Raw genomic sequence first — 13,033 nt, forward strand, 5'->3', positions numbered from 1 at the left:
AACGCATAACAAATACCCTGGTTTTCTTCTCCTGAACCCATATTCAGTCATTCTGTCTTAAAAATATACGTTATTGCTACCACAAAAGCGCCTGTCATATGATTTAGTTTAAGGTCAACAAGTGCGCAATTCGACCACATGCGTCTAATTTGGAATATAAAGTTCAAACTTTGACCGGGGTCAATATACGGAAATTTTTAAAGTTATGAAAGCCAGCAAGGATTTACGTTACACTTCCCATTCGCATCAACAGGAACGAAACATTGTTATCTTGAAACGGCTTTACAATAACTCTCAATATATGATCATATGTAACCATTTTGAATTCAGTTTTATTTGTGAAAGTGGATTCAATTTTCTAAGGTTGTGGACCCTTAAGATTGAATTGGTTTCAAACAATAGTAATAACGTATTCATGAGAGTGACAGGTGTCCGTAGCTTACGGTACTCTGTGTAACGAATGTTAATGGCAATAATAAATGTTTGACTCCGCGCATCACTACTGAATCAAGTTATTGCATTTTCCTAGTAAAAATGTTTAACGTATTCCATAGTTAATGGTAGAGGTAAATGACCGATCTGAATCATATTTTTGTATAAACTCGTTTTTGAACACAAAACAAACTTTGAAAACGTTCTTAGATTACATCAATATTTTTAGCTGCAATAGAAGCAAATCATTATACTTTAGGACGCAAAGAACTATTCAGGATTCGGGGGTGCCAATACAGCAAAAAGGAGTTATGTAATCTTCCAAGGTTTCTTTTTCCAACGTGCGAAGTCCTGTGGAAGGGGAGAAAGGAAAGACTTGCAAGTTACTAATATTCGAACAATTTGAACCATTATAAGTTTAAATTTGATTGTGACGGTCGATTATTTCCTCAATTAATGGATGCCATTACGAACTGATTCGGTCCAGACAATAGTAGTGTTGTGCTCATGCGACAAATAGATGACAGTAAATCACTAATCTGTGCAATGAGCTGCAGTGGCAATAATAATTGTTTGAATTCTCCCATTGCCAATAAAGCAAAATATTGCACTGTATTCCGTGTAATTTTTTGATATATAGTTATGCTTAGATTCTCATATTTTACGTAAAAAGTGTTCTTAGTGATAGGTGTATCAGTCATTGTAGGTGAGGTTAGGAATGTATAAATCGTACATCGATAATTCTGTAGATCACGTCGAGTACGATAAATGGTGATTTCTTTGTGATTTATAACACCACCTTGCCTAAGTTAATACTTTTTTATTATACCTTTTAAACATAGTGAATCACATTGACAATCGACACGTTCCCGAAGGATCAATTCCATTTCAGGACAAAAGTAAATCACCGATCTTGATTGCAAAATTAAACAACATCCTCCGAGCCTCCTTTGTCATGAACAGAACCATACAGGTTATACGAAACGACACAGTTCAACGTTCCACATGCAAAATATGCTACGTAAATGATGATAGTATTTGTATAGGATATTTGTTTATGTCTTATTAAACAAACAATCAATACGTCGATTGCTTGTGACCCAGGAAATTTAAGGACTTCGGCTTTGTCCCTGCGAGCATTGTGCTAGCGCAACGACAGGTGAATCGGCTTCACCAAACCAATATAGGGTAATCTGAACGCGAAATATATATATATATATATATATATATATATATATATATATATATATATATATACACACACACATTCATAGGCATTCAGCACAGACAATGCCGTGCAATATTTCCTCTTTCAGAAAGTGGAAACACGTTTAGATAATCACGGAATGTGAAGAAAAGAAGAACATGATGAAACTTGGTATTTACAATACCAGAATTACATGGTAAAAATGATCTGCAGATTGCAATCGGTTTCGGAAATCTACCTCATCATCTCCCGATACTCCTCTGGCTTTCATCCGCAAATGATATGGAAGTAAGGTCTTTGCCCAACGTATGAATTTCGCTTTGGTGACTTAGGCTTCATTCAAATAGATGACATAATGATGATTATTTTCAATTACAAATTTCCTTGGAAAAGGCATGTTTGAATATTTTATTTCTTCTCCTCATTAGTTCAGAACATCTTTTTTCCATCAAAGATTAGTTTTGCTCCCGAGGCAGGAATTTCGTACTAGCATATTTTATTTTCGATGGCTCATGACAAACAACTGTTACCAAAACCCTCGTTGAAACGATAGTCAACATCCCAGAGTTCATGACGCATGAAAACATTACATTAGTACAGTATTGTGGATCCATGCCAACGATGACCATGCTCTATGGTAAGTCAAATTCTCCAGTCAAAGAACCACACAGACGCATGAACCAAATGATATAAATAAAGGTAGCTGATATGGCAAAAGCCGACAATGTTCGCCCATGTCAACAAATCAAATACAGGACAAAATACACAATAAGGAGACTGGCAGTTATTTGTTGTTCACTGTACTGAATAAAGCGTTGATAATGTCAATTATAAACATTTCACTTCCCACGTTGCTCATAAAAGAAATCATAGCACTTTTCCAGCATAAATTCGCTAACATATCCCGCTGCTATCGTTTTAGTTGTTTACATATAAGTTATACTCATTCTGTTTCAAAGGTGTTCTTAATGATTGTAGGTCAAGTAAGGAATGTATTCTTCAGGGAGAAAATAGTTATCGAGGTAACATCATATGTATTCAATGATCTATTATATATATGCACAACACATTTTTGGGCAAATGTACATTTTACATTTAGTCAAGTGGGCTCAGAATCAATAACTTAGTGTGGGGTCAATTACAGTTCATGGTAGAAGTAAATGACCTAACTTGATATACTTTTGCATAGACAAGTTCTTGAGACCAAAAAAAACTTCGCGAAAGACAAAAACATTTGTGATAGTTTGTATTAATTCCCTGGTTCTAATGAAAATTTATGAGATTACAGATTAAATGTGAGATGAAATATATCACTTAATAAGAGATTATTATTAGATTTTTTCATTTTCGTTTGTCCAAGAGGTGGATATTAGTGTCTCCAAAATCATTACTCCGAAGAACGTATGCTGATTATGACTTACCCAAGTACTCGAATGTGCCTCAGATGAAATAAATACTTCAAGAAATATTTGTGATTTGAGTGTCAGACAGCACCAAGGGTTTCATTTATTTTGGATATTCGCATTATGAGTTTTATATCAAGTGCCTCATCTTGTGTAAATATGGGAAGGAAGGGCTCCAAAGTGTTAACACAGGGACATTAAAACATTTTGTATTTCATTTGGATTACGACGATAGATTATTTTTTCCGTGACTGATTACCAATATGAATGGGTTGGATGCAGACAATAGCACGACCGTAATTATGAGTGTCCGAGGTGTCCGTAAAATCATTCATACCGTGGAATGAACTGTAAATGACAATAATATACTACTGGCATCCTACACTGCCACTGAAAATAAATATAGCGTGCTATCTACTATAATAGTTTAAAATACTGCTTTTGATTGTGATATTTTAGATATTGTTTTTATCGATCTTGGTTTCAAAAGTGTTCTTTATGACAGATGTAATTGTGACTAAAGTGAGGTTACTAATGCATTAGTCATTCATCAATAATTAGGTCGTACACAGTAAATGGTGAATTTTGTATATGTGCACTACACATATCTTGACCTAAATGTTTTTATATTGTAAACTACAGTCAGTCACCGTGGCCATCGATAAGTTCCCAAAGGATCAATTCCATTTCATGACAGAATGAAATAGGAGAACTTAATGTGTATTTGTATACAGTTCATTGTTCCAGAAATTTTCTCCAAAATATACTTTTTGAAGACCGCGCTATTGTAGGTAATTTGCCTGAGGTGTCGAAGTATTTTTTAAATGTGAGAACTTATGAGATTACAACAATATACAGGGGCGATATATATCATTGAACAACTGATTTTCTTGAGCTTGTTTTTCCAAAGTGTAACTTCAGAATATAAAATAAATGTCGCTGTTGTAGGCCAGGGAGTACCTCCAAAATTAGTACTCCTAAGAACATACTCATGTATTTGACTTTGCTTTAGCTGAAATATGAACTTTAAAAGTAATTAGAAAGTAATTAGTGCACATCAGAGAAGCCCAGTAATATTGAGAATTTCGTCATTAGAAGACAGTAACAGCGTACTGTGCATCTAGGATTTAGGTAGTAGTTTGTCTGGTTTACAATAGGAACAAAATGTCCTATACAAAGAAGCAGCAGGCTCGATCTTGCATGGAAATCGAACCCGGTACTCCTATAGTTGTTTACTACATTTGTCGCTGAGGTACTGCGCATACCATATAAATTAGGTTATTCGAGTTTATTAAAAACGCTTATACAACACCCTTGTTTTCTTTTATTGAGCCTATATTCAGTCATTCTGTCTTTAAAACATCTGATGTTGCTACCACAAGAGCGCCTGTCATATGATTAAGTTGAGGGTCAATGAGCGTGCAATTCGACCACATGCGTCTAAATTGGAATGTGTAGTTTAAACTTAGACCGGGGACAATATACAGAACTTTTTAAAGTCATGAAAGCTAGCAAGGATTTACGTTACACTTGCCATTCCCATCAACAGGAACGAAACATTGTTATCTTGAAACGATTTTACAATAGCTCTCAATACATGATCATATGTAACCATTCTGAATTCAGTTTTATTTGTGAAAGTCGATTCAGTTTTCTGAGGTTGTGTACCCTTAAGAGTGAATTGGTTTCAAACAATAGTAATACCGTATTCATGAGAGTGACAGGTGTCTGGAACTCAGGGTACTCTGTGCAACGAGTGTTAATGGCAATAATAAGATTTGAATAAACACATCACTAATGAATCAAGTTATTTCATTTTCCTCGTAAACATGTTTAACGTATTCCACTGCTTTTGGATGTAACTGTTTATGTATTATTATATAATAGATTTCATCCTTCTCAACGTATTCACGTTGATATTTATATTAATAAAAGCAAGCGCATGTTGCCAATTATTGGTCATACATTAATAAGTATGTAGGTACTATAAGGTGTTTTCAGTAAAGATCTTTTTGCTCATATGTGCAATGCACATCAATGGATTTAAGTATATTTTTGACCTAGTTAATGGCCTTTACAACGGACACCTTACGATAGGTGATTTACAGTAAATGGTAGAAGTAAATGACCGATCTGAATCATATTTTTGTATAAACTCGGTCTTGAACCCAAAACAAACTTCGAAAACGTTCTTAGATTACAGCAATAACTTTAGCTGCAATAGAAGCAAATCACTACACTTTAGGACGCAAACAACTATTTAGGATTTGGGTGTGCCAATACAGCTAAAAGGAGTTATGTTACATTTGAAGTTAGCGTCAATGTTTCTTTTTCCAACGTGCGAAGTCGTGTGGTTGGGAAAGATGGAAAGACTCGCATGTTGTTAATATTCGAAAAATTTGAACTATTATAAGTTTAAATTTGATTGTGATGGTTGATTATTTTCTCAATTACTGGATGCCATTACGAACTGATTCCGTCCAGACAACAGTAGTGTTGTTTTCATGCGACAAATAGATGACCGTAAATCCCTAATCTGTGAAATGAGCTGCAGTGGCAATAATAACTGTTTGAATTTTCCCATTGCCAATAAAAACAAAATATTGCACTGTGTTCCGTGTAATTGTTTAATGTATAGTAATGTTTAGTTTCTGATATTTTACGTACAATTTAAACTGACTTTCACAATTTCAAGTGTTCTTAGTTATAATTGTATCAGTCATTGTAGGTGAGGTTAGGAATGTATTAATCATACATAGATATTTACGTAGATAATGTCGGGTACGATAAATGGTGATTTCCTTGTGATTTATAACACCACCTTACCTAAGTTAATATTTTTGTATTGTACCTTTAAAATATAGTGAATCACAGTGACAATCGAAACGTTCCCGAAGGATCAATTGCATTTTAAGACAAAAGTAAATCACCGATCTTGGTTGCAAAATTAAACAACATCCTTCGAGCCACCTTCATCATGAACTGAACCGTACAGGTTATACGAAACGACACATAGTTCAAAAGTTCAACATCCAAAATAGGCTATGTAACTGAGGATAGTATTTGTAAAGGATATTTTTGTATGTCTTATTAAACAAACAATGAATAGCTCCACTGGTTGGGCAGAACACGGTGTAACATAATTCGCCTTATAGTCTGCTTGTTGGTCAGGAAGCCATTGGACAGCTTCCGGACAAGGCAAGTTTAAGGACAATTGCTTTCTCCCTGCGGGCATTGGGCTAGTGCAGCGACTAGTGAACCGGACCCAGAACTTTGAAGTAGGTAAAGACAAAAATCAACTAATTTAGGGTAATCTGTACGATATATATATATATATATATATATATATATATATATATATATATATATATATATATATATAGAGTGGCGTGACGGGGTTTAATATGACGCCATTTTAGTAGGGTGTGGTTCTCCCAATATTCTATTTTAATTATTACGAAAGTTCCACCCAGGCTCGATTTTGGTTGGAAGTTACATTAGTAAAAGATAGATGTAAAGCAACGAGCCCCGAGTCAGCCATGTCGAGGGTTAAATGATTGAATATACAAAAATGTAAAATTCAACGAATAACAATTTAATGACAATTCAATAATCAAATGATTAGAATTTTCCAAGCACTCTCCTTCCGCTAGACCCTGTGATAGCCTATTACATCACTTGATTAGTAGAGTGAGATAGCTTTCCAACTGTCGTTGTATTCTACTCATCTGTTCATGCTTCTCTTCTATTCCTCCAATTCCTTCTCCCCTTCCTCCAGACTTTCTCCAAAGTCCTCCTCTTCCTTATCCTTTTTTACTCCTCGACTATTTCTCCTGCTCCTCCCCGACTAGACGTGTCGACTCCGACTGCTCTGCTAGTCTCCCTTCCATCTCCCCTCTTAGAGACTCGAGACTTAACTGAACTCGAAATTCTGTCCTCCAAAAAGCTTCCTTTACGAAGCTTTGTCTTTCCTTAGAATCACCTCTCTAACTTTTACCGAAAATTATCCCCTTTTTTGTGGGGGTGGGGGTGGGTCCTTCTTTTCATCTTTTCATACCATGGAGTTTCGTCCACCTTCCTAATTGTAATTGTACCCGTAGGCTTGGTGTATTTGTTCAACGTGAATACTATTCGTTACATGTTTTGTAATGTTTATTTTACTTAATTAAGTATTTCTTCCTAGCTTGTCCTTTTTGTGCCAATGCGCTTTCTCTTACTGTATATTTTGCTTGTGTGTTTGTTTTCTTAAACTTGTATTTGTTGTTTGTGCCTGTACTGTTTCTCATGTTGTATCTTTTGTTGTTGTCCTTTTGGATCTTTTTCTTTTAATTCATTTTCCAATTCAGTTAGACTTGACATCTCAGTTATATCATTTTTCTTCAAGGTCAAGTTCCTCATCGTACGATATCTTGTAAATCTTTTTCATTTCCTTTCACTCTCCTCCGGGGTAGTTTTGAATTGTTCTGTTTCTGATTATTGGCTTTTAGATGGTTTTGCTTTCTTGTTCCCTTTTCTGTTCATTCGTTATTGTTTTTTGGGGTTTTCTTTTTTCTTCTGTTCTTCTATTTCATCCTGCGGTGCTCCTTTCTTCTTTTGTTGTTGTTACTGTTGTTATGTTTGTTGTTGTTCTCTCGCTTCCATTTGCTTTTGTTGTTGGTTTGTCTGTTTATTCTGTGTTTATGTTTCTCATCTTATGTTACATCTTTAGGCTCGGATAAACAGTAACACAAGAAAGAGTGAAAACAACAAGCTTTTTAAAATTCAATAAATTATTTCGCTGGAAAAATTCTGTAAAAATGAAGAAAAAAAAAAAAACATACGGGTTTTAAGAATCAAATCCAAAAATAATCCAACAATTATCCACGAATAAAATTTTAGAAGTCCTACTAATAAAATGTTCTAATGATTTCAAATTCGAGTCCCGACGAAGAATCCAAGATGGAAGACGATGACGAATGCTGTAACCTGTTGATCTGAACTCTACAGTTCCTTGTAGAAACAAAAAATATCACTCCGTTTTAGGAAATCTGAATAATTTTTATAAGAGCTGTCTTTGTTCAAGAGACTCATATGATTACACTTATTTTCCAGAAAAAAGAATTAATCCTTTTGAATCCAAATAACTTGAAATACCCCCAAACGGCACAAAAGTCACTGTCCAATATAATAGCGCAACTGAGATTATATCTCCAAAACAAAGGTTATATCGTATTCCAAAACGCAGTTTCTAAAATCCCCAAGTTGCGAAATCGAAAAAAGGTTGTTACGTGATCGCAATTACATCACGTTCGCTTGACATCATCCTGACGAAAACCAATCATTTTACTCTAAGAAATAAAATAAAACAATTGTTTACATCTTAAATCACATAGTCCCATCGTGACCTCGACAACAACCAATCATTTTAAAATTAAAATATAACTTATTTACGTGGTTGCTACTAATTTTGAATTAAGGTCAGGATCTAGGTCAACATCTGGTGTTTACTAAAACGAACAGTCAAGGTCAAACTATTTTCTAAGAAAAAGTATTAAGTTCCTAACAAACAGAACTACATTATTTTGATGTATAATGAAATTTACAACAACAAAAAATTGTAAAACTTACAAACAATTAAACTAGATGTAATTAAATCAGATATACATAACATTCATTCGGTTCTTGTTTTTGTTGTTTATGTTTATTGATTGGTTGTTGCTTCTGTTGTTGTTGTTGATGATGCTGTTTTTTAGACGTCTGTTGTTGAATGGTTGTTGTCTGCCTTTTTGTAACTCCTTTTCTTTTTCTGGGGATTGTTGTTTATCCTGTTTCTCTTTCACTTTTTCTATTTCTCTTGCTGTGCTAATTGTGCTTTTGTCTGTTTGGGGAAGATCGTAATCTCACTTCTGTGGTGTAACTGTTGTACTCGTAGCTGTTGTTTTGTTTCTTCTTGTTGTTCACTGCATCTCTTTGGCGTGTGTCCCGTTTTTCCGCATTTGTGATATTTTCTGTGGAAAATACATCCTTTATACCAAGTTTTAATAAGGAATCCATGTAAAGAGAAGACCTTTTTGATTGTGTATAATTTCTCATTTTCCACTTCTAGTATTCTAATTCCATTTTTTTATATCGTATCCCGGGATTGTATCCATTCTCGTCCTTACGACTTCAATTTGTAATTTTTGCTGAAATGTTTTCACCATTGCTTTAAGTGGGATTCCCATTGGTGTGTCGATAATATGTAGCTCTCCTGTTCTCTTTTTATCTTTCTCAGGAATGTGTTTGGCTCATTATTATTGTCACACCTGCAATTTACATATCTAATTTACATGATTGGATCTGTCCCTTTGGGTCTCAAAATGAAACCATTCTATCCAATCATGTTCAAACTACCCGTTAGGTTTGTGAAGTCTTTTGTCTCATACTTAAACTTGCAATCATTGTTCCCACTGATACTTTTTTTTTCTTTTTTCTTTTTTTGTCTGCTAGTATTCTTGTTGTGTCGATTTCCTAGGTCCCCTTTTCACAAGAACATTTCAAAAATAGCTCCCTCTGCTGCATCAATTCTTTCTGTATCAAAATATTTCTCAAGTTCATTTATTTCTCTGTACCTCGCCATCTTGTTGGATTTCTCGTGCTGCTCGAATGCTGAGTTTGGTTCTGTTTGGATTAACACTGTCCTGTTTTCTTCATATTTGTAAATTATTTCAATTGTATGGTTTTATACTTGCGTATAATGTTCTTGATTCATCTTCGTTTCTCTTTAGAAATAGTTTTCCAGGGCATTTTCTATCAAGCGGTTTGATTTGTACGTGCCATTGTCGATGATAAAACTGAACTTACTTGTCAAGAAGGAGTATCAAAACACCACCAAATTACTAGTGGCTTCCTCGTAGTAACCCTATATTGCTCGCCAATTTTTCTAGGTGAGACTAAATTTTGCTTGCTAGTTACAAGTTATAATTCGGATCACAATTGTTAATACACCAACTATCTCAATTCCGATTGGATGTCGCAGTGACCCGATCCAATCAAACGCAGCGGACAATGTTCTTCTCGCTGTCTGTCCACGTGAAGATGGATTTGGAACATGCCCCGTTCCCTCTCGGTTCATCTGATTTTTGGACAAAGCTGTAACACTTAGGTGGGAAGACGCTTGATCTAACGCCTGTGCCGACTCAAGAGATTAACTTTAGCCTGCGGCAATGTTTAGACATCAAACATGGCCTGTAATAATACCTTATTTTATACACGACGTACGAACTGGGGCTGAGCAAACGTGACAAGCTGATTCAATTCATATGTCATATAGTCAATTCATGTATGTAATATACAACCATACCATGACAATTGTGATGTTTTTTCAGGAGACACTTCTGAGTGGAATATCTGAGGCAATGTTTAGACATCAAACCATGGCTTGTAATAATAACTTACTAACTGGGGCTGAGCAAACGGGACATCCCTCATACATACATACATACATACATACATACATACATACATACATACATATCCGTGTGGTCTATTCTGCTCTTTGGGTTATTATGCGCAACGACACGTCATTTATATAAACATTGGTTCACGTATTGTTTTGGTCGAAAGTATCATGACCGTTCTTTAATTAAGGAAAGTGATATTCATACGGTGTACAAAAATATTGCACATTTCTATTATAAATATATTTGAAAATGTGATTTATAAATGTCAATATAAAGACTCACTCTATGACCGTCTTGAACTTGTAACATCGAAACACCTAATTAATATTTCTCTTTTAGAAACATACATAAAAATACACTATTTAAAAGATATAACTCTTTACCTTCTATCAATACTGCATCTTAATCCAAGCTTTTAATTTCCAAGAAGTTACCTGACACCAACTTTATCGTCTGCTATTCAACTTACCACTTGTCATGAAATTCCCAGGTTTATAGTCTGTTTCTAAATTCTTTAAAATAAATTATTTTCCATAAACGAGATGTTTTAAACCTATTACATCATATTCATTGTTGCTTCTCATCATAATAATACATTCTTTTTATAGAGTGTTGAATTTTTGCTATTTTAGGTTTAACTAGATCATTTTAGTTTGCTCAATATATATTGCCATTTAGTGGATAAATTTGTAAAACCAGCTATAAACCTGACATAGTTGCTACGCTGAAATGCTGACAGAAAGACCCCGTGGTAATGTTTCATTTCCATAGTCCAATGCATTAACGTTACATCGTTTCAAAGCCATACGCAAAATAGGCCAATGTATCACGAGTCATGAAAACGCGGGGGTAGTATTCTGTGCGTCCAAAATTAGCAGAAATTTGGTCACAACTGCTGATTTTCAAATGGTAAGCATTGCAGTATTTTAATTTTGTCAATCGGTCTTAGTCGGTATGCATTTTGCGCCAATATTGGTGACAGAAACCTTAGATGCGCAGAAAAGTCAGACGGTGGTGTGTGTGTGTGTATACATAATGTGTGTGTGTGTGTGTGTGTGTGTGATTTTCACTCAGACAATGATAATGATTGATTTTACTCATATATTGATATGAAATACTGATTTAACAACGGAACATATGTACATCGCGGTGTGTAATTGATGATCACGAAGTATTTCCGGTTGCAAAGCTTTTGTCAAATCGTCTGATAGACGCTGTTTGTTTTTGTTTCTTTTGTTACCTTCACAACATAAGCACCAGTCATATGATATATCTCAAGGTGGTTGACTGGAAAAAATTTCCACACGTGTTAACTCAACATATTTAGTTCAAACATGTTGAAAAGAGCCAATTTACGAAACGTATTGGTTATCAAACAAGCAAGGATTTATATTACACCTGACATTCGAATCACCATTTTATTCCAAATTATTTACGCTTGAAACGGTTCAAAATTAAATATTAATATTTGAACTTATTACACTATTTTTAGTTGAATTTTAAATGTGACGGTCCATTATTTTTTCAAGGCGGGTCCAGACAATATTCATGAATGTGATAGGCATTCGTACCTGTTAAGGACAATAATAAATAACTGAAACAAAATGCTGCATTTGTTATCCTTAATTGTTTAAAGGTCTACTTCTGATTCTATTTGTTTACATTTTATTTTTACTGTCTTTTGTTCCGTTAAATTGTTCTTGGTGATATTTATATTAATTACTACTGGTGAAGTTTGGAATTTATTTGTCATACATGGAGTATAATGGGCATAATTTTAAATACATTAAATGATATTGTTCTTGATTATATTCCCAACAATTCACTGGACTGAATTGTCTTTTTTCCTCTAGTCGATAACCGTGACAATCGACATTTTACATGTCATGGTAGATGATTAGTTAACATAATATACCTTTGACTAGACCAGTTTTTGAACCCAGACTGGCGTTCTGTTTTCATACAGACTGACCAATTACGTTCCCATCAACTTTTGCATTCAAGCTATTCACGTTACCGCACATTTTTCAAATGGTTATTCAAACTCGTATCCAGCTCGAATCGCCAGTTTCCCTCAGTTTCCGTTACGCAACGATTCATTGGGCAAGTACACAATTTTAACCAATCAAAAAGCTCTTTACAACGATCATCCTTTAAATAATAAACGGAACAAATACTTATTAGAAAGTTTGTTGCGGATTAGGACCGGATAGAGCATTATTTAAAAAAAAAGGTTCGGAGACGATATTAAAAAGGGGTCCGTATCGAGGAAAATCAGATTCAGGTCAGGCGAAAAGCGAAATTTTGATTTAAAACAGAAAACAAGAAAACTTGTTTGAGGGCAGTTAAATCCAGTTTAAGTATTAAAAATACAACAACAACAATAGCAAAATTTGATTAAGAAATATAATACAGAAAGATGTGGAAAGAAGTTATTGTGCCCAAAATAAATACAATACAGCTATCAGAAACAGGGAATATAAATGCTGCTGAAAATCATTCAAATTGCACAAGAAACAAAATAAATTGTATTATATCTTATTGATATTTTTTTACTAAAATATCATTGA

Source organism: Sinohyriopsis cumingii, chromosome 5 (genome assembly GCF_028554795.1).
Source record: "Sinohyriopsis cumingii isolate HCF-2022 chromosome 5, ASM2855479v2, whole genome shotgun sequence".
Taxonomy (NCBI): domain Eukaryota; kingdom Metazoa; phylum Mollusca; class Bivalvia; order Unionida; family Unionidae; genus Sinohyriopsis; species Sinohyriopsis cumingii.